The sequence below is a fragment of the Falco naumanni genome, chromosome 4 (genome assembly GCF_017639655.2).
Source record: "Falco naumanni isolate bFalNau1 chromosome 4, bFalNau1.pat, whole genome shotgun sequence".
NCBI lineage: Eukaryota > Metazoa > Chordata > Aves > Falconiformes > Falconidae > Falco > Falco naumanni.
In genome coordinates, this window is record NC_054057.1 from 45,837,142 (window position 1) to 45,860,028 (window position 22,887).

The window sequence follows — 22,887 nt, forward strand, 5'->3', positions numbered from 1 at the left end:
TCCATGTGAGTATTTTCCACTCCCTTTGCACAAGTTGATATGGCACTGGGATAGTTTACTTTGGCTATATTGCACTAAAGAATGGCATGCTCTGTATCTGTGCTGATAGGACTTCAAGAGAGCTAAGTTATCAAGTTAATATTAAAAAATATATTTTTATTTTTTTCAGACAAAAGTGTAGGCTAGGGACCAAATTGTCCTGTTACCCTGAGACCCAATGCTTCAAAGTAAGGGATTGTCCATGTGTGGGAGAACCTACACAAACAGCCCAGTAGAAAAGGTGAAGGCATGAGAGCACAGACCTTTCCGAGCTTGTTCCCACCCACCCGCACTCATCTTCTCTGCAAAGAGGTGGGCAGCTGTACCAAGGCTGATGTTGGCCCACACCAGCAGGGAGACATCTCTCACTTTTGCTCCTGGATGTTACCTGGCCAACACTCCCACAATGTGCATCAGGCAGGCAGAAGTCCTGCTGTCTGCCACCAGACAGGAACAGAGGCTGGTTAACATAGTGTATGCTCCCTTCGGGCCAATCTGTAGGTTCTCAGGCCAACCCTGGCCTGCAAAGCAAATCAGTAGGAAAATGTAGTGGCAACTAAGGGTGAGCGGATGCTGCTGCACCTTCACTTAAAAGGTTTCTCACTAAGTCAACCAAAACCCCTCCAGCTTCAGGGCTCCCTTTTACCCCCTCTCCAGCACTAGCTGGAGAGCCAGCAGCTCACTCACTCTTTGCTACACCAGCCCCCACAAATGCCTGACCCTTGGCTAATTGAATAAGACCCTTAGCTCTTATCTTACTCTACCCACACCTCATCATCTTTATCTTTCCCACTGACATCTATCTTACAGCCCTGGAGCATGTCCGACCTTTTCTGGGTAACAACGGTATGCATGCTCAGGTTCAATTAAAGCTATCTCTGTCTGTCCTGCTCTGAATCTTCCCTTTCTTTGGGAGAAGAAAAACAGCACCCTGGGAATCCCTTTGCACCATTTATCCAGTGAGGTGCTAACACCAGCCTGCAGTAGTGTCATACCTCAGGGCATGATGCAGAAAGGAAGGAAGCCAAATCCCTCCATTTACCCCTTAAAATAAGAACACTTCTTGTAACAATAATCGACATAACAGCAAATGTTTGCAAAAAACAACAGGAAAAAAAACCCCTTAAATTTCTTTGAGGTGCTATACTGCTGCTGTGCAGCACTGTACTTCAAAAGCTAGCTGTCGCTTGCTTTGCCATTGATTTAACAGCCAGGCCTTGGGAAGGGCTGGCTGAACAGATATTGTCCTAACTGGGAGCTTCAGCTTCTGCTCTTGCCCTTTCCCCACTTAATTTAGCCTGCAGAGTATTTAGGCTCTCCTTCCATCTACTGCCCCAGGTACAGCCTTTGGCCCTGGCTTCACTGTAGTAGCAACAACAGACAGTAATCTGAAACCCGCTGAGCAAACAGCATGGTGACCTAGCCAGCTTGCGTCATGTGAAGTGGCAGGGTTATGACATTTTGTGGGCAGGAAGGCTTGTCATTTGTCCCAGTTTCTCATTATTATTGTAGCATAATGTTTAGAGTATAAAGGAAGTCCTCTGCTCTCCCAGTGGTGGGTCACACTATAAATACCCCAGATGGCACAGGACAAGGAGGGCTGTAAAACTCAGGATGTGGGTCACAGGATGGCTGTCTGCTTGCTGTCTGAGAGTACACGATAATAAACTCTCGCAAAGAACTCTGATAACTCCACATGAAAGGAGTATAAACACCGTGGAGGAGATCTCTGGCTGTTGTAAAATGTCACTGCTCTCTTCACTTCATGATATGCTGCTTTTCTCATTTCCTTCCCTTCTCAGCCTCCTCTTGAGTGCCTGAGGCTGAAGAGTATCCACAAAACTTTTTTTTCCTTCTGCATGACTTTTCAGCTCTTACTCCGTCTCAGTGCAGACACACCTGCATGTTTCTGCAAGACTCTCCTTACCCTAAGCAGCTCTCATACAATTTGGTCACTTCAGTCAAAGGTCCCCTGAAGGATATCAGCACCATGACAAAAATACAGGGCCCTTTCTCCTGTCCCCAAGAATCACAGCGACTGCAGGGAGGTGAGTCAGGACAGTCAAACAGAGGCCAAGCAGCTCCTGGGCCAGTTTTTAAACAGAAACATTCCTTATGTAAAATTCATCCTTTATTCCCCTGAAGAAGTGAAAACCAAAATTCATTAATGTTGTCAGCTCTTGTAATAAGGGAATGTTCATGGAGAACATTGTGCCTTTTATCGCTGTGTACTTTGCATTTTTATTATCAAATGATTATTGCCTATGGTGCTGGTGTTTTAATAACCTCTGGATAAAGATTTTGATAACAGATTTAGAAAGAGGATTTGAGGGGCGTGGGAAAAATGAAACAATTGTGGATACATTTTAAACCTTCTGAAATAGTTTGTTAAAACCCCCTTCCCCCCAAAAAAATGTAAGTTTTCTTTGTTTTATCTGATCACCTCCATATTCCCCTCATGCCCAATTTTCATACAACAACCACCAAATTTTGGTGTGCACACAGTTCTACAGAACGGAGCATCTATTCCACCTGAAGTTATAATTCAGTGGTTGCTAAATGTTGCTGACTGCATTTGTATCTGTACAGTTTTGTTGACTGCTTAGAAATTATACTGCTTTAGCTATGTGAGCGAAGCAGTAGAGTTTTGTAATATAGGTCCACATTTCACCCAGACAGGGTTGAGAGGTATAACTCATGCCTCCTAAGGCAAAGGAGATTTATTTCTCTTTTATTCTCCTTCCCCCTGAGATAGGAACTGCCCTCTACTGCTGAATCAGCAGGATATGCCCTGTGACACAGACTAGCTGGCTGAAGAGCTGTTAATGGGTCCGAAAACCATATCCTACGCCAGCCTCCCTCCATGCAGCCTGCGCGGGAGAGGCAGGGAGCCGAGCAAGCAGCATGGGAGAGGGAAGCGGAGACCCCTGGTACACACAGCTGTTATCTGTGATAAGCTGCATCCTGTGCCATGCTCCACCTCATTGCGGCAGGGAAGGCGTTTGAACTCCAAGACCCTTTCTCAGTTCAATCCCTATCTGACAAACACACAGCAGGCAGCTGGAAGAAAAAAAAGCAAAGTTCAACCCATCCCCAATGACTCAGTTTCTAAGGCTTCTGACCAATTTCCTAAAACTCTGCCTTAAGGATTTTTTTAGGCAGTGTCGGTACATTTGAACCATATAAATAGCTGAAGGAGTTCATAGTAGCCATGGAGCAGTGAAGCAAAGAGATCAAGCTGAGAATGGAAACAAAAAACTCAATTACGTGCAGACAGAGCAGTAAAAAAGCAAAGCTCCTTTCAGGAGAGTCACTTGTTTTAAATGGCTGCAGCTGACCTCTGATCTCCGGTCAGAGCACAAACCTTACTGGAGTGTGGCTGTTGGCTTGCGTGCCCCCTTTACAGATGGTTCATAACCACTACTCCTGCTCCAACGGTTGGGTTTGACTGTGCTTTTCAATGGAAACCCCTGGGAAGGCAGCAGTGAACCTCCTTCCCCAACGTCCCCCTCAAGGACTCTTCACCCTTGAGGGGGAAGACATTAGCAGAGACAAAAACCACAGCTGTGAAGTGTGTCTCCCTTCACTTTGGGTCATCTTTGTCATGCACTTGTTTCCCATGTTGGTGTCCACCCTGGTTTTGCACAGCAGGGCATGACAACCGTTCATGGGCCCCAGTGGCCTGCCAGGGAGTCAGCCCTTTACCCTCCTGTTCAGCCAGTTTGCAGTGGCCCTTCAGCAGGCCCAGCTCTCACACAGAGCAGCCGAGTGAAGACGAGGAGGCAATGCGCCCCTTCCTCACAAATCCCCTCAGAGGCACGGCTGCTGGGCCACGGCCCCAGCGCCACTGCAACCCCGCAGAGCTGGCGGCCCTCGCGGCTCCACACAGGGCTGCCCCGCTGCCCTGGTCCCTCTTGAGACATGTCCTGACCCCAAGCCAAGATCTGTGAGGAAACACCAGGGCTTCCCACATGCGGAGCCACAGCGCCGCTGCTGCTGGGGAGGGTGCCATTTTGTGCCAGCGCTGTCTGCTGGTCTCTCATGTGGGGGAAGGCTGCCCTCAGGCTTTCCACCACGCTTCGTTGGTTGTTTTCCACAAAAGAAAGTCCACCAGTGAAACACTACTTGGTTTTATTGGTGTTCTTAATGTAAGAGGAAACGTGATGAGAAAAGGCCACGATTTGTCAAGTCTTTGAAGCTGCTGCGCCACCTGCGGCACCCCCGCCCTACACAGCCTCCACAGATCCCCCAGGATCACCAGGCTTTGTCAGAGGGGGAAATGAGGGGAAATCCAGGCCTTCCCCACAGCCTTGCAAAAAACCGCGCTGCAGCCCCAGAGGGCAGCGCCGCAGCCCCCCCGTCCCCGCTGCCCCCGGCCGCGCTCCCCACGCAGGCGGCGCACGGCGAGCCCGCCGCTCGGCCCCGCCGGCTCTGGGCCGCCCCGCGGGGCCCGGGCCCGCCGGCGGCGGCAGCTTTTGCAACAGCGCCACCTGCGGGGCGCGCCGCCGCCGGGCCGGGAGCTGAGGCGCGGCCGGCATGGGCCGCGCTGCCGGCGCCGAGCCGCGGGCCGGGGCTCACGGGCAGCGCCAAGCAGAGGGCCCCGGCCCCCGAGGTGGCAGTAGGCGCGAAGCGAGGGCCTGGGGGCACGCAGGGACGCAGTGGTCGAGCCGCCCCTAGGCACAGCGGCGAGCTGAGGCAGAGGGGGCAGGAAGACGGGTAGTCCTGAGTGTCCCTGGTACCAGTTGGAGGAGAGACCCAGGCCCTGCGGCAGGGCAGGGTGGGCCTTGAAACGCAGCTGCCAGCCCCGTCGTGACCAGCGTGGCCAGGCGGCTGATCCCCCACAGGCCGGGCTGGCAGGGATGCCATTCCCCAGCCTGACCCACTGGTGCTGCCCTGGCCTTGGGGGTGCTGAGCAGCGTGGGGGACAGGGAGCAGTGCAGAGGAGAGGGGGCTGTGTGCTGGCCAGGCGCCTGTTACCAAAGATTAAAGGAGCTTGTGAGAGAGCTGAAATGCAAACAGGCTGTGATAGGGCAACAGGGCTTAGTGGGAGCATTCAGAGATATGTTGGAGATGGATAGGATGGGTGGGAGCTGGTGGGCTCCGAGTCCTGTTAAACTGGCGGGAGAAGCCAGTGGCAGGTGAGGGAGGGGAGGCCAGGCAGGTTGCTTGTGGTGCCTTGCTGCTCTAGCTGGTGCTGTGACACAACGTTAGAAGCATCATTTGGCAGACCAGGAAAGACACAAATATTTCAGAAAAACTTCCACGGGAGCTCACACTTCATTGGATTTACCTATGAGGCATGTATCAATATATGTCTCTCCTCAAATCACTTTCGCTGTGACTTTCTTTAGGACAGGCCTACCTGGGAGCATGTACCTGACCTCAGCAGCTCCCTTCAGGTCTACAGAGGCACCCATTACAGCACCCAGCCCGGTGTTCTCTTCTAGGTGGCCACCAGTGATCCACCAGTTTGCCCTTCTAGTATCCCTGAGACACGTGGGTTCTGCTTTAGCAACTTCCCCGAAGGATGACTATGAAAGGATTTCCCAGAACTAGGAAGTGATCAACAAAACGTATATGAAATTACTCAACAGTGCCACCACATTCACTGGCTACTGACCTTTTAAAACATCAGTTTCTACTTCACCGACATCTGCTGTTGGTCCTAAACACAACACCTCTAGTTCCGCTTTGGCTAAAACAACATCATCAATATTTGACTCTTCAGTAAACCCTTTCAGAGCATCCTGCTTTCCTCCTGTAGCCATCCTATCTCCCTGCCCTTAGTGTCATTCATGCCTGGTTTGTTCTCATTTACACCTCACACCCTGGCCAAAACCCTCTGGTTTTGATGCCTTCCTCTTTCTAAATGGGGATGCCATTAGCTAGTAAGCAGTTTACTCCAACTAATGGTCTATACAGACACAATTTCACTTACTCTTACCAAATACCAAAATTTTTGTACAAAATGGGATCATTTTAGAAGGAGATTGAGAATCTCAAAAAAAAAGAATAAAAGCCAATGCATGGCAGCCAGACTCTCTGTTCTGCCTGGTACATGTCCAGATTATAAGGTTGGGTTTACATACTCCAGGCTTCTAGCAAAGGAGAATCTTTTATTTTTAATGAATATTTCAAAAGACCTGGGGTTTATTCCAGTGATGGTTCTCATGGAGGCAAAGCAGTAAGAAGCTGTTTGCAAAATTGGATTAACCACAGTTTCTTCCCACTTGCCAAACCCTAGCAGCCAGAGCTTCATACCTCTTTTCATGCCAGCCATCCTATACCCCAGTCCCAAATATGTAACCCATAATCCCATTTGCCTTTGATACCACAACTGAATTGTCTGATCCCAGTCCTGTGGTTTCAAACTTAGCCCAGGCAAATTTGACATTTCATACTTGTATGGAAAATAGCTTGAAGGCAGCGAGTAAAATGAAAGTCTATGAAGGTTGGCTTTATTTTTCATTGTAGATTGTGTTGAGATGGCTAAAGAATAGCTGGGAAGGGATTAGGCATGTTAGCTTGATGTTGGAGGAGGAAGGCTGTGTCTTGGCATTTCTTTCATGAGGAGCTGGGACCCAGGATGACTGGGAACACTCAAAGAACTGAACAATTAATTGTCTGGCTGTTCTGTAACCTCACCCATCCCGTACACATTTTTCTCAAAGTTTGAAAGACATGTTGCCAAATTAACGCCATTTTCCCTGAAATCCATTTCAATCCCAAATTTACCTTAGATTGCCTCCAACATTTGAACTCGGTGTACATCTGTTGTGGTCAAGGGGACATTTATATTGAAACAGATCAGGAAACGAGCTGGAAGAAAGAAAGAGGAATATTTCCAGAGTGCACAGCATGAAGGCAATTTTTCACCCTTGATTTTGATGTAAATAGGTTTGGTGAACTTGGTGATGGGCTTTGAGTGCTTCCCATCTTATAGAGAGGTAAAGCATTTTGAGATCTCAAGGTAGGAAAAGGTTGTACTAGCACTGCATCTTTATGAGTGGATTTTCCATTCTTTCTCATCTGCTTTTCATAAAATGTTTTGGTGTTGGTTTTTTTCCCAGCTCTCTACACATCCCTTTCCTGTCTTAGCTGGGAGGTGGTCAGATGCCTTGGGCCACCTCCTCCTCTGCGGTGACACAATAGGCAGGCAGTGCCATCACATTACCTGTGCTGTGTCAGCCTCAGCTCGTTACACAGTCCTTGGAATTGCCAGCCCTTTGCAAGTCATGCAACACAGCATAACATTTTTTACCTATACTGATCCCTTTGGTGTTGCAGAGTATAGGAGGGAGGTGATGGCCAAGCACTTCAGATCTGCCTGGGTGGGAAGAAACACATGGCAACTGCACTCCTTTTGTCTCCCCTTCTCCCCTCACCTTCTAATACTGCTTATAATAAGGCAGGGTGTTCATATAAAGGACAGTGAAGAGGGAGAAAATCCATAGTCATGACAGCAGGACAAAAAAAAAAAAAAGAGAAATAAACAGAAAAGATTTCAAGTCCTGTAAATAGAAACTCCTCTTGTTTCAAATGAGTAATAGATCAGGCTGTCCTCTTCAGCTCTCCAGAAGCACGTACCTGACTTGTTTCTGATCTAATGTCAGAGCACAGGCTGCCCTAAGGGAAACGCCTGTCAGCCACCACCTCTGAACAAACACGCCTCAAACTAAATCTTATTTCACAAGAAAAGACAAACACAACATCCAGCCTGATAGATACCTGCATTTGATAGCTGCAAAATGCCAAGCAGCTCCCTTCAAGCACTTGGAGCCAGGAGGGGGTGAACATCTCTCCAAGGCCAGCTACCACAAAAGCCCCACTTCCTCAAGCACATCCTCCTGCTCCCGCTGCGTTTAGTCCGGCAGCTGAGAATCTCGCCCTCTGGCCCATCCCCAGCACCTGCAGGCTGCTTCCTCCATGAGCCAGGCCAGCTGCTTTCTCCGGTCTCTAAAGGGCACAGATTTCTCTTACACTCTTTTTCTGCACAGATTTATTTACATAAAATGAATGTTCTTTAAACTCGGGTTCTTCTTTTTATAAGATCAAAATCCTAGTGCCCTTCACTGCAGCTGTGTCTGTCTTTTAATGTGTAAGCCAGTATTATTTTAAAGGTCTACACAAACTGGCTTCAGGGAGATCTTTCCTGCAGTGCAAAAGGCTTTAGGGAAAACACGTATCAGCGAAAATTAAATACGAAAGAATAGATATAAGCATAAAACAAAGAACCTGAAACAGAATTTGGGGTAATAACTATTCAACCATATCTGCCTAACATTAGGTATCTAAATCAGAACCTATTTTGAGTCATTGTTTTAGTTCCCACAGTTTAGCCCTGTTTTAGAAAAATAGGCAGAGAGGCAATACACAGATCGTCAGTGTCCAGCTCATGCTTTTCCTTTCTCTTCCAAACAGAGCTTTCTGCAAGTGAACAGTGACATTTTTGAAGAAGCCATCCATAAGAAGAAACAAGCTGATTTTGTATGAACAGTTGTTGTCACCTTGATTTATTAAGTGACCAATTGTAGTCCATGAATTAGCTTGTTAGTGTAGAAAAGAAATCTAGTGATTCAATCTGAAGAGACTGGCTACTCACCTTCACCAAGGGACACTATCACTTTCTGGCTGTGGATTTAGTTCAGAACAACTCTTGGTGTCAGTCTAATCTCAGCAAACGTCTACGGGAAAATGTAGAGGATTCTTTGCAGTCCTTCTAGGTCTTTATAAAACACCAGTCCTTAGCTTATTAGCTTTGAACCTCGTGTGAAGAAACTCTTAATTGATCTTAATATCAAGTGTTGTTTTGGAGACATCTAGCAGCTCTGCTATTATTTGGGTTGAACAGTTTTCCCTATTATAAGACACCAGCCTTCCTTGTTTGTGATTTCCCCAAACTTGTGAAAATGTTTCGGTAGGATATTTTCCGTGCTAGACATCCAGCTTGAGCTACTTCCAAGATCCGAATTAAGGATGAAAAATGCTTTTTCTTTCTGGTGGCCTGAAATTCTTGAGTGCCCTTTTTTGGGTAAGGGGTGGGATGGGTGACAGTTCTTTCAGTCTCTGGGAAGGGTTCGTAGTGTGGCAAAAGAACTGGCTATACTGCAGAGCATGGAGCAAAAGGACGGCCTTTGAAACACCAGACCAGTCTTCAAGGTCCATTTACAGACTGTGATTTTAGTACCTGACAGTCCTTCCTCTCTGAGCACAAATGGAAAGGAAGCGCACACTGCAGCAAGGAAGCACAGGGGCAGGAAGGACAGTACCACCCCAGAAAGCTCAATTGTCCCTGTCCTGTCCCTGAGTGACACAGGGCACATCATTCAAATAGTCTTTGAAGAGGTAGGTAGTGCTACTGAAAGCCTGTGGGAGCTGTGCTTTGCACAGATGAGGTGCCATGCTTAAAAATACTGAAAAATTAGGCGCGACACACTTCAAACAGAGCAATCCATTTTCTGACAGGCTCTGGCTGTCATGATTTATATGGGTCACTATAGATGGGATCTTCACTCATGGAAATGCTAATCTTACAGACTGTCTTGAAAATAATAATTATTTTCTGTGGAGGACAGCCACTACAGTGATGACTGCCACAGAAGGATAACATGGCTGTGTCATTCAAAGTGCTAAAACAGAGCATAAAAACCTATTGCCCAGGTTTTGAACACTCATCTTGGCAACCCTTGTGTTGTTCATCTAATAGAAGCTTTATGTGAGATAATATGACTCTGATAGGCTGGAATGCCAATTATTAAGCAGGCTTCTTAATCTTTTTCTAACTTTACGGTTCCAACACATTAAAATCCCAGCCCTGAAATTGGGTTGTCAAATATGATTGATCTAAAACTATGGTTTTCAGCCATCCTTTGTGGATCCCTGAAACAACTCCTGTGAAGACTGTCCAAGTCAACAGCCTGTTGTCAGCCAGCTTGCATTTGAAATGCAGGATCTTGCCCTCCACTACATGGTTCCTGAGGGGTTTGTAAATGAAAAACATGGGTTTGAAGCATCAAAGTTGATTTTCCTGATGTCCTGTTGTGGATGGCTTGCCAGTGTGCTATGACTGGATACATATAGCTGAATGTTGCCATGTGATTAGAACAGAATAAATTTCTTGGAATAAAGATTGTATTTGGATGATTCCTCTTTTGGTTGTTTTTTTTTTTTACTTTTGTGAATTGGCCACAAGCAAGTTATGACCATTTAGAACATTTTTGCTTAATCAAAATTATCCAGTGGATAACTCCAGGGTCAAAAGCAATTTGGGAGCAGCCTATATCTAGTATGCAGTATTTGGACACTGACCGAGTCGACTGAATTCATGACTCAAGGATGTTTTGCTCCTTGTTTTCCCATTGGGCAAGTGAAACTTTAGGTTTTGTGCATAATCACTCTCATTGTACAAGTCCAAAATTGCCCTTTTCTGTGAACATTTCCAAATGTTGCATAAAAATCTACTGCTTGGCATAAACAATAGACCTTGTCAAATCCAATGTGCACTTGAACATCTGCAGGGCCTCTGGAAACAAGCTTCTGATTGCTGGAGAAACATGAACAACTTAAATTAAAGGCAGTAAATGCTTCATGTCACACATACTTTTTATTAAAATACCTACAAACTTTTTTGGACTTTATGATACCCCTGTAGTAAGTGAATCACTTGTAAAGATGTGAATGAATGTTTCCAGAAAATGGTTTCTATGCACAAGATCTGGCCAGGGAAATTGCTTGGTTGTGTATAGGACACACTCTGGAAGAGCTGTGTCACTTGTAGGTCACTACAGCATATCAGATATTGCAAGAGGAAAATAATTATAACATAGCATCATAAATCAAAACATACAGCAATTTCCCTTGTTGGCTACGATAGATCTGTGAACTGCTGGCTGTCATGGATTTTGAGCAGCTCCAAAGGGGCTAATACTAAGCTGTACGTTACCCATTAGATTTATTAATTACACAATAGTCTTCTATGGATTTTGAGATTCAAACCCCCAAAATATTAGAAGCTTCCACAGATTTTTGATAAAATAATCTAACTGCTCTTTTAACAACAGAAGGGTTCAATAAAGGCACAGGATACTTTGCTCGACTGTTTTGCACTCTAGACATAAAGGCTAATAGGCATAAACTGTTTTAAAGGGAGGGAGAAACAGTCTTATAGAGTTTTGGTCTGTCCGCCGTATTTGCCCACCTGGATCCAGCCGCTGTGTGGCTCCTGCCTTGTAGGTAACGCTGTACATAGCCACACTGTTAGTATTCTGCCACATGGGCAACCGGGACTTGATTAGGCTTAAATCAGGATGTGTCCAAAAATTCACTACTTGTATTGACAAGGTCTTTATTTGCTAAACATTCTTTATTATCCCATACCCAGATGTTTAACATGTCTTTTGCACTATAGCTCCCATAGTCACTTGCACTATAGCTGCAGCTCCCCCTGCTAACCATGCTGGGCTCTACTTGCAAGCCTGGCTGGAAAGTCACTGCCAGCGTAGAAGACACCTACATGGTCTCAGAACTTAGCTGAGCAGTTCTCTGAGACAGAAGAGGCTACACTTAGGAGGCAGTGAGCGGTGGGAGCTGGAGCCCCCCTGCTCCCTGCCACCTCCCCTGGAGCTGTCAGAGCAGGCAGGACAGTAGCAGGAGCAGAACGGTGTACAGAGCACCGCAACAACCCCAGTGTGGTTGCATCTTGCTGTGACATCTCCTGGGACACCAGCGGATAGGAGAAGATTGAATTTCTTCTCCCCCAGATCCATATCTCATTTCCATACTAAACTATTCTCACTCCAAGAGCCTTGCTCACATGCACTTCTCCCCATAATTCAGAGGTTTTTATTTCCTCTGTAATTCACACGCATAATGCACTGTAGAGCCCCATTTATGAAAACAAGATCTATAACAAAACCCTCTTAACACCAGTAAATCTTCTTTTAATGAATTGGGCCTGTAGCTTCAATTATGAAGCTGGGCTGTGATGGCTGCCGAGTGAGCCATGCCAACAACAACACTGAGGCAGATCACTGTCATAAGGGTGTTAGGAGAGCTTCGGGAAAGGCTTGGACGCTCCCTCTTTCCCTTCAAGCTCTTTCACATCTGCACTGCATTATATCCCCATCCAGATGACTTTGTTGGGATCTCCAGTGTTCTTGGGAGTATTTACATTATCAGAGAAGAAACCACTAATTTATTTGTTCAGTCTTCCACATAAATACACCCATAGCCCTGTGTGAAACAGCTCACATTTATCTGGTTTGCTTTGTTTTTGAATGGGCCTACTCTGGATTTTCAGTTTTACAGTGTGTATAAAGAATTAAACTCTTTAATTAGACTGTAAATGTTCTGGATTGGTTTTTTTACCCTGTTTTTGTGCACTACATACTCTCCTTCAACATTATTAGCAATAGAGAACTTCCAGGTGTCCTGCAGAAGCTGGATGGGCCACTTACAGGTAGGGGAAGTCTAGTGGCTCCTACGTGGACAGCTGATGTGGGCATGCTGATGTTATTTCTGTCCTCTCCCTTGGGTAGTACATTTGGGCCATCCATAAGACAAGGTGTTGTAGAGCCCAATTTTCCCTTCTCTGGCAATGAGAACTTGCCCGTGAACACTGAGATAGGAGATGCTTTTACCCTTCTGGCCTTGGGCACAGAGAAAGGGGCAAAGCACAGAGGAAATGCTCACCCTTAAACCTTCCTGCCCTCCTCTGTGACCAGTGTGATGATAAAGGCACTGGGCTGGAGGGACCAAATTGTCTGCTCCTGCTCTGTGCAGGATCTCAGATTTCTGTCTTTAATCTGGAGACCAGGACGATTTTCACCCATTCTTGTCATATTGACACCAATTACAATCTTTTCTTGCTACCTGCTTCTTCTGTTGGCTTCACGGAGTAGCTCTCTCAAGTCATCTTGGTGCTGTAGTAAAACTCAATACTGCAGAGGACTCCTTTGTCTCCGTTTTATTTTTAGACAGCCTGTGCTTGTCCTGTTTTCTGTCTTCCTGCAGCAGGCTGAGTCATATTGATTTAGTGATGGAAGATCCCTTGATGGAGAAATGGGAGAAAGGAATATTAAAACAATAAATTTCACTTACTGGAATGCTTGGCCTGGAGACAACTGGTCCTGTGAACTTTCACCACTTAAAGGATGCTGGTTTAAGTAGAGCTAGTGCAGCACATAGACACTCTTGTGTACTGCAAGGTGGACGGCAAGGTGGGGTGATGTCTGGATTGATGACAAAACCAGACTCCTAGCTTGCTAAGGAGAGGTCACTGAGCGCTGAGAACTACTAAAGTTTTCATGTGTTATAGTATCTCCTGTGGTTTAATAGAACTGGTAAAGAAGAAAAAGATATTGAAAGTATAATCATTTCCAACACAATCATCTGAGATTGGGCTTTTATACAATGTTAATGATCCAGCTTTGTTAATGCTTTTGTTTCAGTGAAAGTGCCTGGCTTGGGTGGGAGTTTCAGTTTGGGGAAAATCTGAGAAATTTGGGGAATATTTCTCTGCAGATTTTGAAGTTTTCTTTTAAAAAATAAGATTATATTTTAAGGATCACATTCAAAAATTCAAATTTTCAAACTGGCTTGCTGCAAAGATGCATTTCTATGCATTCCCTTACTTTAATTCAACCTTCCAAAAATTGTCATGAAAACAGGTACATTCTGCAGAAAATGCCCCTTCTGCTTAGCCCTACCCCAACCCCAAATTAAAGCACAGTCCTGCACAGCATTGCTGGTCTGGGGAGGGGTGGCTGTGCCTGGCCATGCACGCAGGTCCTTGCTGGCTGCCTTCTCCAGGTGCTTACACTGCTGGAAGAAAGCCAACAGCTGTCACCTATGTATGTACCCAAGAGTGGTAGAAAGGCTGCAGATATTTAAGCTCTACAGTTTGTGGTCTGGCACAGGAAAGATGTGTGGGTGCACATTTGGCATGGCCTTCTGGTGACATCCACATGACACCTGTGGTGCTTGGGAATTTGAGGATGAATGTTTCCCAATAGCTTAGTTTCTGAAAACTGGCTGGGAGCACATCAATAAGGTCAGGCATTGCTCATGAGTCAAAAATGAGACAGTACTAAAACTCACTCTTTATCTATATATCAAAACCTAAATGTTCTGGTCTGGAAAATCACTTTGCTGGTTTAGACTAACTGTTAAAGGCCCCAGACTTGGGGTCAGCTGCATGGCCCAGGAGGAGATTTAAGGGAAGGGTGTGACTGAGAAAGCAAGAGAAAAGCCCCTAGGACTGCAGCCAGTTTTAGTCAGAGGAACTGCTTTGTTATTGTATTACAGCTGCATGGTGTTTTTAACTATAAACCATGCTTCAGACCCAGGCTGAAATGGGCTCGGGTGTCGCAGTGATTCATGCAGCAAAACAATTTATAAATCCCACATGAAGCAGTGTTTGAAAGTCCTTTGAAAGCATTGTTTGGCCAGCAGCAGGGCTCTTTTCAAGCTCTGCTCTGGTTGCAACTCTTATTTCTAAAGGTACAGCTATACAAACAAGTGACTGTGGGGTTATGCTTTTACATCACATCATGTTTTCCACAGCAAGGTCCCATCCACAGCCTGGGGTAAGTGGAAAGTTGCCTAACCATAAAGGGACATTTGCTCCAAGGCAAGAGACTGCCTCAAAGTAGTTGCCACTAGCAGCTACACTGACACTGTAAATCCACACTTCCACTTCATTCAGAGTAGTCTGTTTGTGTAGCGGTACACTGTGTAACTAATGTACTTGCTAGAGGTGCGGTTTCATGGCTGCAAGTAGCAACTGTGCATGAGGTACACATGTAGTGTTGAAAATGGATACAGCTACTTGAGCAGCCAACGGGGAAAGAAGAGAGAAGTCCAGTGTAAGCGTCACTTTACAAGTCTGTGTATTACAGTGTTATCTATCTCCTCCATCCATTGCTGGGAAAATTCTGGCTAATGGGATGTCTTCCAGATGAATCCTGATCTTGACTCTCGCAATCAAAAGAAGATGGGCTGAATTTGATGTCTGCTCAGTCAGACACAATGCAGTTACTGGCCACGTCAATGGCACGTGGAACTAGCGGGGACCTGCTGGAGGCACTTGCAGCCTCATGGGTAAACGGCTCCTGCACTTCTGACAAGCTCCTGTGGACACTGCAACGACCTGGGCTGGCAGAAGCCCCATCTCATGGGGATAGGCCATGGACCCAGTGTAGACATCATTTTATAGACTTCATTCATAGACTTCATTTTAACTGTTACCATCTTTTATAGGAGCAAAAGGGAAACAGTGCATGAATGGGACAAGGATTATACTATTAACTCTATCCATATTCCCCCACAGCTAGGATTTCTAGTGCCTTGAATTCCCTAAATTAGTGACAAGTTAAATAGTGCCAGAGAAATATGGGCTAAGGGTGGAGCTCCAGCCAGCCAATATCTAGGTAATAATTTAAAATGTATTATTCATGGACACTTTATTAATGTTCACATTAAGTCATATAATTCTTTCAGTACCAATGTCCCTGCTTCATATGAGAGGTGTTTAATATTAGCTGCTGTTCAGCCCTTTCTAGCCAAATAAAGTCCGTCCTAGTTCATTCTGTCTCACTTAGATCAACAAACATGGAACATAATGAACTCACCCTGCTCTATAACTTATCTTGCCAGGATGGGAAATGGAACGTACTGCAGCAAAACATTCCCCAGTGCTTTTCTTTGACAGTACACAGTCCAACTCAGGCAAGGACCGTGGCAGTGCCGCAGGATCCTACACCCTCCTGACTCCATCTGCCAGCACAGGAGAGCCACTGTGCCTGCCCTACCCACCAGCAGCTGCTTTGGAAGGGCAACATCGTAATGCAGCAGGTCCTACGGTTAGACTGCTTTCCAGAAAGGTTCATGGAGTGATATTCCCCAGCAGCAGCCTCTCTTCTGCCCCATGGCCCCAGTCCAAGGCATAGGGTGGCTGCTGGGTTGCACAGTGTGAGAGCAGCTCTGGTGCTGGGCTGGCGATACGGGAGGTCTGGGCTCTGCAGCAAGTAACAGGAAACCAGCTCACTTCTTGAGTAAGTCCCACTCATAATGATGGAAACAGGAAATTTTGGGTATAGCCACCCCCATCTCTATTAAGAGTTTGAAAGCAGGGCACTGGGAATGTTTTTGAATCATGAAAGCAATGCCAAGAACAAAACCATAGAATAATGTCAGGTTCTTCTGGTCAAATCTAAAATTTTCCCAGTATTACTTGAAAATTAGAAGCAGACAAAACTATCCATCATGTTACAGATAACTTGGCTGCAGAAATATGGCATCAGCATATGCTGAAAAGTAAAAGCTAACATGATTAGTAGACTATTAATTCTAGCGGCAGCCTTGGCTATATGGGGTCCATGTGTTTAGAAAGTAAGGTGTTTGGGGCAAAGACCAGCTTTTCTGTGTATCTGTAAAGCAGGTGGCATAGGTCTGAGCATTAGACAGCAAATCCGGTGTTGCAAAACTGGCAGTGACCTTTGAAAATGTTGGCTCATCTGAAGAGTTGCCAGAGTCTTATGCTTCTATTGATCCAAAGCTTGATGCTATCTATCCATGTTTCATTCCACTGAGCTGGTTAGGCTGACTTGGATCCAGCATCTGGGTATGTCCATCCAAAAACGAGGTTTTCAAAGCACACTGCAGCCCCTGGAGTTCATAAAAGCTGTGATTACAGATCTGGTAGTCGGTGCTCTACCTGATACAGTTTGCATGATAATGCATTTGGCACTTGGCCCCCCAGGCCTTCCAAGCCTCTATTTTTTTGCAGTTGGTGTTTCCCAGGTGCTTTAACCTAGCAGCTGCAAATACCCCTTTTCTTATTTGAGGGGGTGGTGGTGGTGGAAAGATTTAATTAAAGGCTGTTGAAGACTTGATACCTGCTAGTATGATAAGCTCCACTGAACTGCAATGCTTTTCTTTTCCCAGGGAAAATGGAGAAGAAATTGCATCCTGCTGAGTTTTGGCAACAGTTTGGCAGGGGAAGGTTCATAAAAAAACCCACTATCAGCAAAGGTCTTGTGAAAAACAAACCTCAACATCACTTGATCCAAATAGTCCTCTCAAATCATGTTAAATGTTTTCTACGCATCCACGAAGGGTATGACAGCTGGTGTCTCCATATCACTGCAGCCTGGGTTAAGTTACAAATTATACACATGCCGTCCTCTGCATTTTCTGGCCTGATCTTTACTGTTTTAATATAAACAATTTGTGTTGCAGTCCATCTGTCCCAGGTTTCTCATTTCCTTGGTGGGATTCATTCGTGTTCCCTTTCCTGGGAAAGGCAGCAGTTTCCTCATGGTGGGTGAAAGCTTGCCACTGCGGCCGCTCTGTGCCAAAACAGCTGACCCTCGCCCAGGAACATGCTGTGCTGTGTAGCTCCCAGCCATGCCTTGTCCAGCCTCCAGAAGTCACCCGTACCACAGCTCAGTCATGGGAACTGTGACAGCCAGAGCAAACCTGGAGAAGGTTAGTAGACTCTTTCCTGTCCATGGCTTTTCCATCATTTTAATGCCATCACATTTCATTAATCGCAGCAAATTTTATGTTAAAAATCTTGTTTACAGGTGAAAAGGAAGCTCACCTTACACTAATAGAAATTTTAACAGTAATTCAGAATCACTGCTAGCCTACATCTAATTGTCACAGAAAAAGAAAGAATAACAGTGCAGTTAAAAGTGTTCCATGCACACTTAATTTCTACCCCTTTTCCTGGTGTTGGGCTGTTCCTCTGTCCCCTGAGGTAGATGGTCTCAGTCTAGTAGGGCTAGGGATGTTGCAGTGAGTTGGAGGCATCTGGAGTGCTTTGCGGGGGGGGAGGCATGATATTCAGGTTGATGATGTCTCCTTCCTCAATCTAGGATCTACTTGGAGCCATTTCTGTAAGCTTGCTAACATTTTTTTTTTATACTTTTTTCTTTTTCCACTGGTCTGCAGCTCCTCATTCCATTGGAATTTACTATATGTGGTGTCTTTTACAATGTGTTCTGTACTATTTCTTTGTTCTCTTTTTAATCCCGAAACAGTGTCTTCCAGCTCCACTTTTATTGAATATGGGAGAGACGATGTGGGATCACCAGTGCCAGCCTGTGCCACATCTCATCCCATGCCTGCGCTCCTCTGTGCCTCACCCTGTCTCTCCACTTCTCGACGGCTGTTGTAGCAGACCTGTCCTCCCCTACACTACATTATTGTATTAGTCATAAATATCTCATTCTGCATAGAGTAACTGTGATCTCCGTAAAACTATGAATTTAGATGCAAAGTTATAAAAAAATAATTTAAAAACATCAGCTTTGCACATGGAGTCAGTTAGGAGAACTTGTTGCCACAGCTAAATGATGCAAGACAAAGTAGAACAAAACTGCAAGCAGATCAAGAAGAGTTCAGACAGAGCAAAGCCCAAAAACCTCAGTCCTGAGGCCTTGCAAATTCAGTGCAAAGCTTCTGTCCTGAGAAAGGCAGTGCTGTACTGCAGGGTTACGTCACTGCACGATGCTCTGCTCAGCTTCACGGGCGATAGCTTTTCCAGTGCCTCACCAAAAAAACAGTTTGTGGGCTTTGGAGCATGTGAGGGTGGATGACAGTGACACGCAAAGGCAACAGCATGTTTCAAGCATTACACCAGTCTGTGCTTGCTTTTTTGATTAGCTGTTTGAAAGCTGCTAGTGCAGAGGTGCTGTTGTGGGTGATCAAACAGGTATCTCTTGCTTTTTGCCTCTTGAGCTTCTGGCCTGTTTTAACAGAGGCAAAGGCTGGGGTTGACAGCCCAGCTGCGGGAAGGCGTACCCCTGCAGAATTACCCTGCTTGCTTCCAGGAGACAGCAGAGCACTTCACATTTGGCATGGGCAGCTTGTCAAAATTCTTTTATTTTCCCTTTCAGACACATCGTTTCCCAGATAAATAATGCCTGAGGACCTCTGGCATCACTGCAGTGCATTCATGTCCTATAAAGAGATACAAGTGGCCACGTCTGCGTCAGGCTGGCTTTCACCGAGTTAGAGTCACGGGGCACTGGGGACTTTTAACCCAAGTTGTCAATAAGTCTCTCACCCTGACAGTCCTACTGTAATAAGACACTTAGTGCTGCCGAGCGAGGAAAATGCCACTTCTGTTTGCAAAATTGACATACTTCCCTGGGTAATAAATGAAGCGAGTCACTGTCTGTATGGGCTGGCAGTTATCTTCTGCTCCTTGCTCCTTGATTTACTGTGTGTGAGAGCAGCTTAGCACATCAATATTGCAAATTAAATACCAAGTGGATAGGTGAACTTTTGAGTTCACATCTAGGAAGGAAAGAACTTTCGAGCAGAGGTTCAGCACTCCTGTTCAAATTGTGGCACTCAACTGATCAAACAGCATTTGATCAGCGGTTTTTACACAGCTCCAGTCTGCAAAGTCTGTTCAGGGCTTTTTCCTTTTCTCTCTCCCTCTTCCTCTCTCTGTCTTGCTCTTTCAACAGTTAAATTTTACGTCAAAGGCTGGTTGAAGCTTTTAGGCTGGTATTACAGCATTCACTGGTTAAGTGGAAGCTGCTTAAAGTCCTGCATAATTACACTGTCTTTGCATATCTGTTTTCCTCAGCGATCCTCAAATCGTGTGGAATCCGTGGGTCTCTTAGAAGCATCAGGGCCAGTCACAGTGTAGCCAAGGAAAATGCTAATTGGAATGGAAAAATACATTGTCTGTGTCCCACATGTTTAGCTCTAAAACAAAAAAAAATCCTTAGCCTTAACACTCTAAAGATGTCAGAAACTTCTCTCAGATGATTTCTTGGGAGCCCTAGTAAGCTTCAGCAGAGAGAGATTATTTTGTTAATGCTCCCCCAAAAATTAGATCCACATGCACACATGATACACCCTGAGCCCTGTCTTGCTTTTCAACTTCAGGCCCATGACAGTGGTTTATCTTGAACTTCAGGGTGTAATTTAAAATAACACAAAAACATGTCTCCTAAATATTGAAGCTACCAAATGAAGCCTCTGGGCTTGGGAAGGCTGGTACCCACACCCATGCTACCCTCCTGTACCTTCTGGTGTCACATCCTGCACAGTGGCAGAGCCTCTGGTTACACCGCCAGATGCTACAGCTCCTGTAGGACCTCTGTCTCACCCGGTAGACTACTGTTAATTAACCAACAGCTAATCAAAAGATTGGTTTCATCCTGTTCCTCAGAGGATAACCCAGCAGCCTGCTCAGCCTAGGGCAGGGTCAGACAGTTGCCTAGAGCTCAGCAGACAGTTGACATGACCTAGGGGAGCTGATGAGGATGTGACTGTCCTCCTGCCTCCTCCAGGCATCCCCATCCTCCCCAAAAGATCTGGCTGCTTCCTCTGTGTCACCCTTCCCTCCTTCCTGCAGGCAGACCCCACGGATTTCTCTCTGTCCTTCACTTCCGTTAGAGGCAGGATGCTGCATCCTACGCCTTGCCAATCTGTTGGCAAAGGGACATTTGGGAGCCCAGGGGGAGAGTGTGCCTGGGCACAGAGGGACCACGGGGCAGCCCACAGCTGCTCGGTGCCTGCAGCAGCAGCAGCATGGACCATGGCATGGCACGTGTCTGGGCCAGCACCATGCAGCAGCAAAGGGGCGGCAGGGCAGGCTCACTGCTGTGGCACCTCTGGAGCCTGGCAGCTTCTGTCTCTAACAACCATGTGAGAGGTGCAAGTTCTCTGAGGCAAGAGGGACCCTTAACTCAGGGAATGTTCCTGGGATGGCATATATCTGCAACGGCAGTGCCAAACTCCTGCTCCAGCACATAGCGGTAGCTAGAGGAGGCTCATCAGAAAGGCTCCAAGGAAGGTGGTTAGTGTTTACACTGAGCTGAGCTGTGTGTATTTTATTTTAGTCTTACTCTTGGAAATGGATTATGTTGCACTTTCTGGGTCACAGGGCTCCTTGCAATGCCACCACTTTGCTACAGACCATTTCTGAAAGATAAAGGAGCCAAGCTCACATCTCTACCCACTGGAGGAAAAGCCCACTTAGCCCCTTCCTTTTGCCTCCCCCTCTGCACCTTGTGCAGTGTCCCCAAAGCCACACATGTGCCCAGGAGCCTGGCTTGCTATTCTGGCATCAGTCAGTAGTGAAGAGGCACATGGCAATGATTTCCACCACACACCTGGTGTGCGTCAGGACTCACCTTCCCTTCCCTTGGCCCTGGGGCTGCTATGGAGACACAGAGTTTGTGCATTGGTGCAAGCGGAGGGGATCTTATCCTTTGGAGGAGGAGAGCATTAAAACATAAATAACTGCGGAAAATGAAAATTATGTTAAGAAAACAAGTCCAAAGGTTTGACTGCTAAAGTGGAAAAATAACATTTCATAAACATGATCTTCCTAATACTGCATAATACACTTCTCTGTGTCACGCAGCACAATAATTTCCTGTTCAGCTTCACTTTCTGAGCAAAACCAGAGATCAAGATTGGCAAGTTCTAGCAGGAGAGTTGGGGCTCTCCCTGCAGCCCCAGCCACCAGAGAGGGCCTGGTTTCTTCTGTCTTACTCTCAGCATAAGCCAGTTCAGCCACCGGGTGATCCTCTTGAATCACTTTTTAACTAAGTCAAGAAACTTCTATGGCAACAGCCTTGTTTGTGTGTGAGTAATGAAGGGGATTTCTAGCGAAGTAGTGAAGGGGGAGGGAAGAGAAGACATTTGGCCAAGAGTGCTTGCACAAGTGAAAACCAGATTTCCTCCCCATCTTGCTTCAGAGTAAGGTTTTGAAGCACCAGAGCCCAAGAAACATGTCATTACCATTTGCTTTCTCTACAGACTGTTGAGGGTTTTCTTGGTTTGGTTTTTTTTTTGTTTGTTTTTTTTTGGGTTTTTTTTGCCATTGGGTCGTTGCTATTTCTTGCTCTGGTAGCAGCCAGCTTGCTCTGCAGACTGAAGTCCCCTTGTATAACTGCTGCTGTGTTTGCGGAGGACACCCAGCTCCTGCTCGGGGTCTGTCCTCGCTCCACTGGCACTTTCCTTCCTCCTCTGCCCCCATGAAGGGCTGACTTTCGCACTTTGTACAGCAGGGCTGGGTGTTAGAGGTGTGAGGAAGTTTGTTGATTGTACACAGCTGAATCCGGATTGTTTTTCCATTTTGATAGAGCTATATTTAGGCTATGCAGTAATTGCGTCCTGGACTTTCTAAAATAAATCAACGCACGAGGCCCTGATTCAGTGCTGCCTGTGCTGGTGCCTGCCTCCAGCTCGCCTGCAGTCTCCGGAGTCTTTGAACAGCCGCTGGCAGAGATCTGGTTGCAAGTCCAGGGTTTAACAAGTCTCTTCTCCTGCCCCATTCTGCTCTTGTGTCCTGCCTGTCATTTGCTGACCTGCATTCAGGTTAATATAGCTCTGGAATGAATTCAGCTGAATTACAGATTTGCACCTATGCAGAGAGGCCAAAGCTCCTGGGGTATTTTCCTATTTTAACCATCACTTGATACCCATTTAGATTTGTGAAAAAATAACTGCCCTTCTTTGACCTCTGTAGGAAACAAGTCAAACAAAACAACCTCTTCTATTGCAAGAAGCAGTTTGGTCCCAAATCTGTATTTTTACCCCAGTGATCCAGTTATAAATTGAACCAAGGGAAAGGACTGTAGTTTTTGTAAGTTGTTCTGCAAGAATTGGAGACCCAGTCACAAGAAATTTTCTCCTTTCTCACCAAAGACTTTTTTTTTTTTTCCTTATTGTGGACTGGACATTGTGGAGCTAGTTAGAAAAGTCTGCAGGAATTAGGCCTGAAGGCTTGAATATTAATTCCTCCATATTTCAAAAGTACAAAGATCTGATTTTGGCCTGTGCCTTGTAGCCACTGATAGTTGGGATTTTAGC

General features: G+C 45.9%; 1 long non-coding RNA gene across 1 annotated transcript; it reads right to left on the bottom strand.

The window, feature by feature from the left end:
* Positions 1-10,629: 10,629 nt before the first annotated feature.
* LOC121086049 lies at positions 10,630-21,812 on the bottom strand. The gene is made up of 2 exons (XR_005827273.1): positions 21,201-21,812; positions 10,630-13,086 (listed from the first exon to the last, which is right to left on the bottom strand). It is a non-coding gene; the product is annotated as an uncharacterized LOC121086049 (long non-coding RNA).
* Between the last annotated feature and the right edge of the window lie 1,075 nt (positions 21,813-22,887).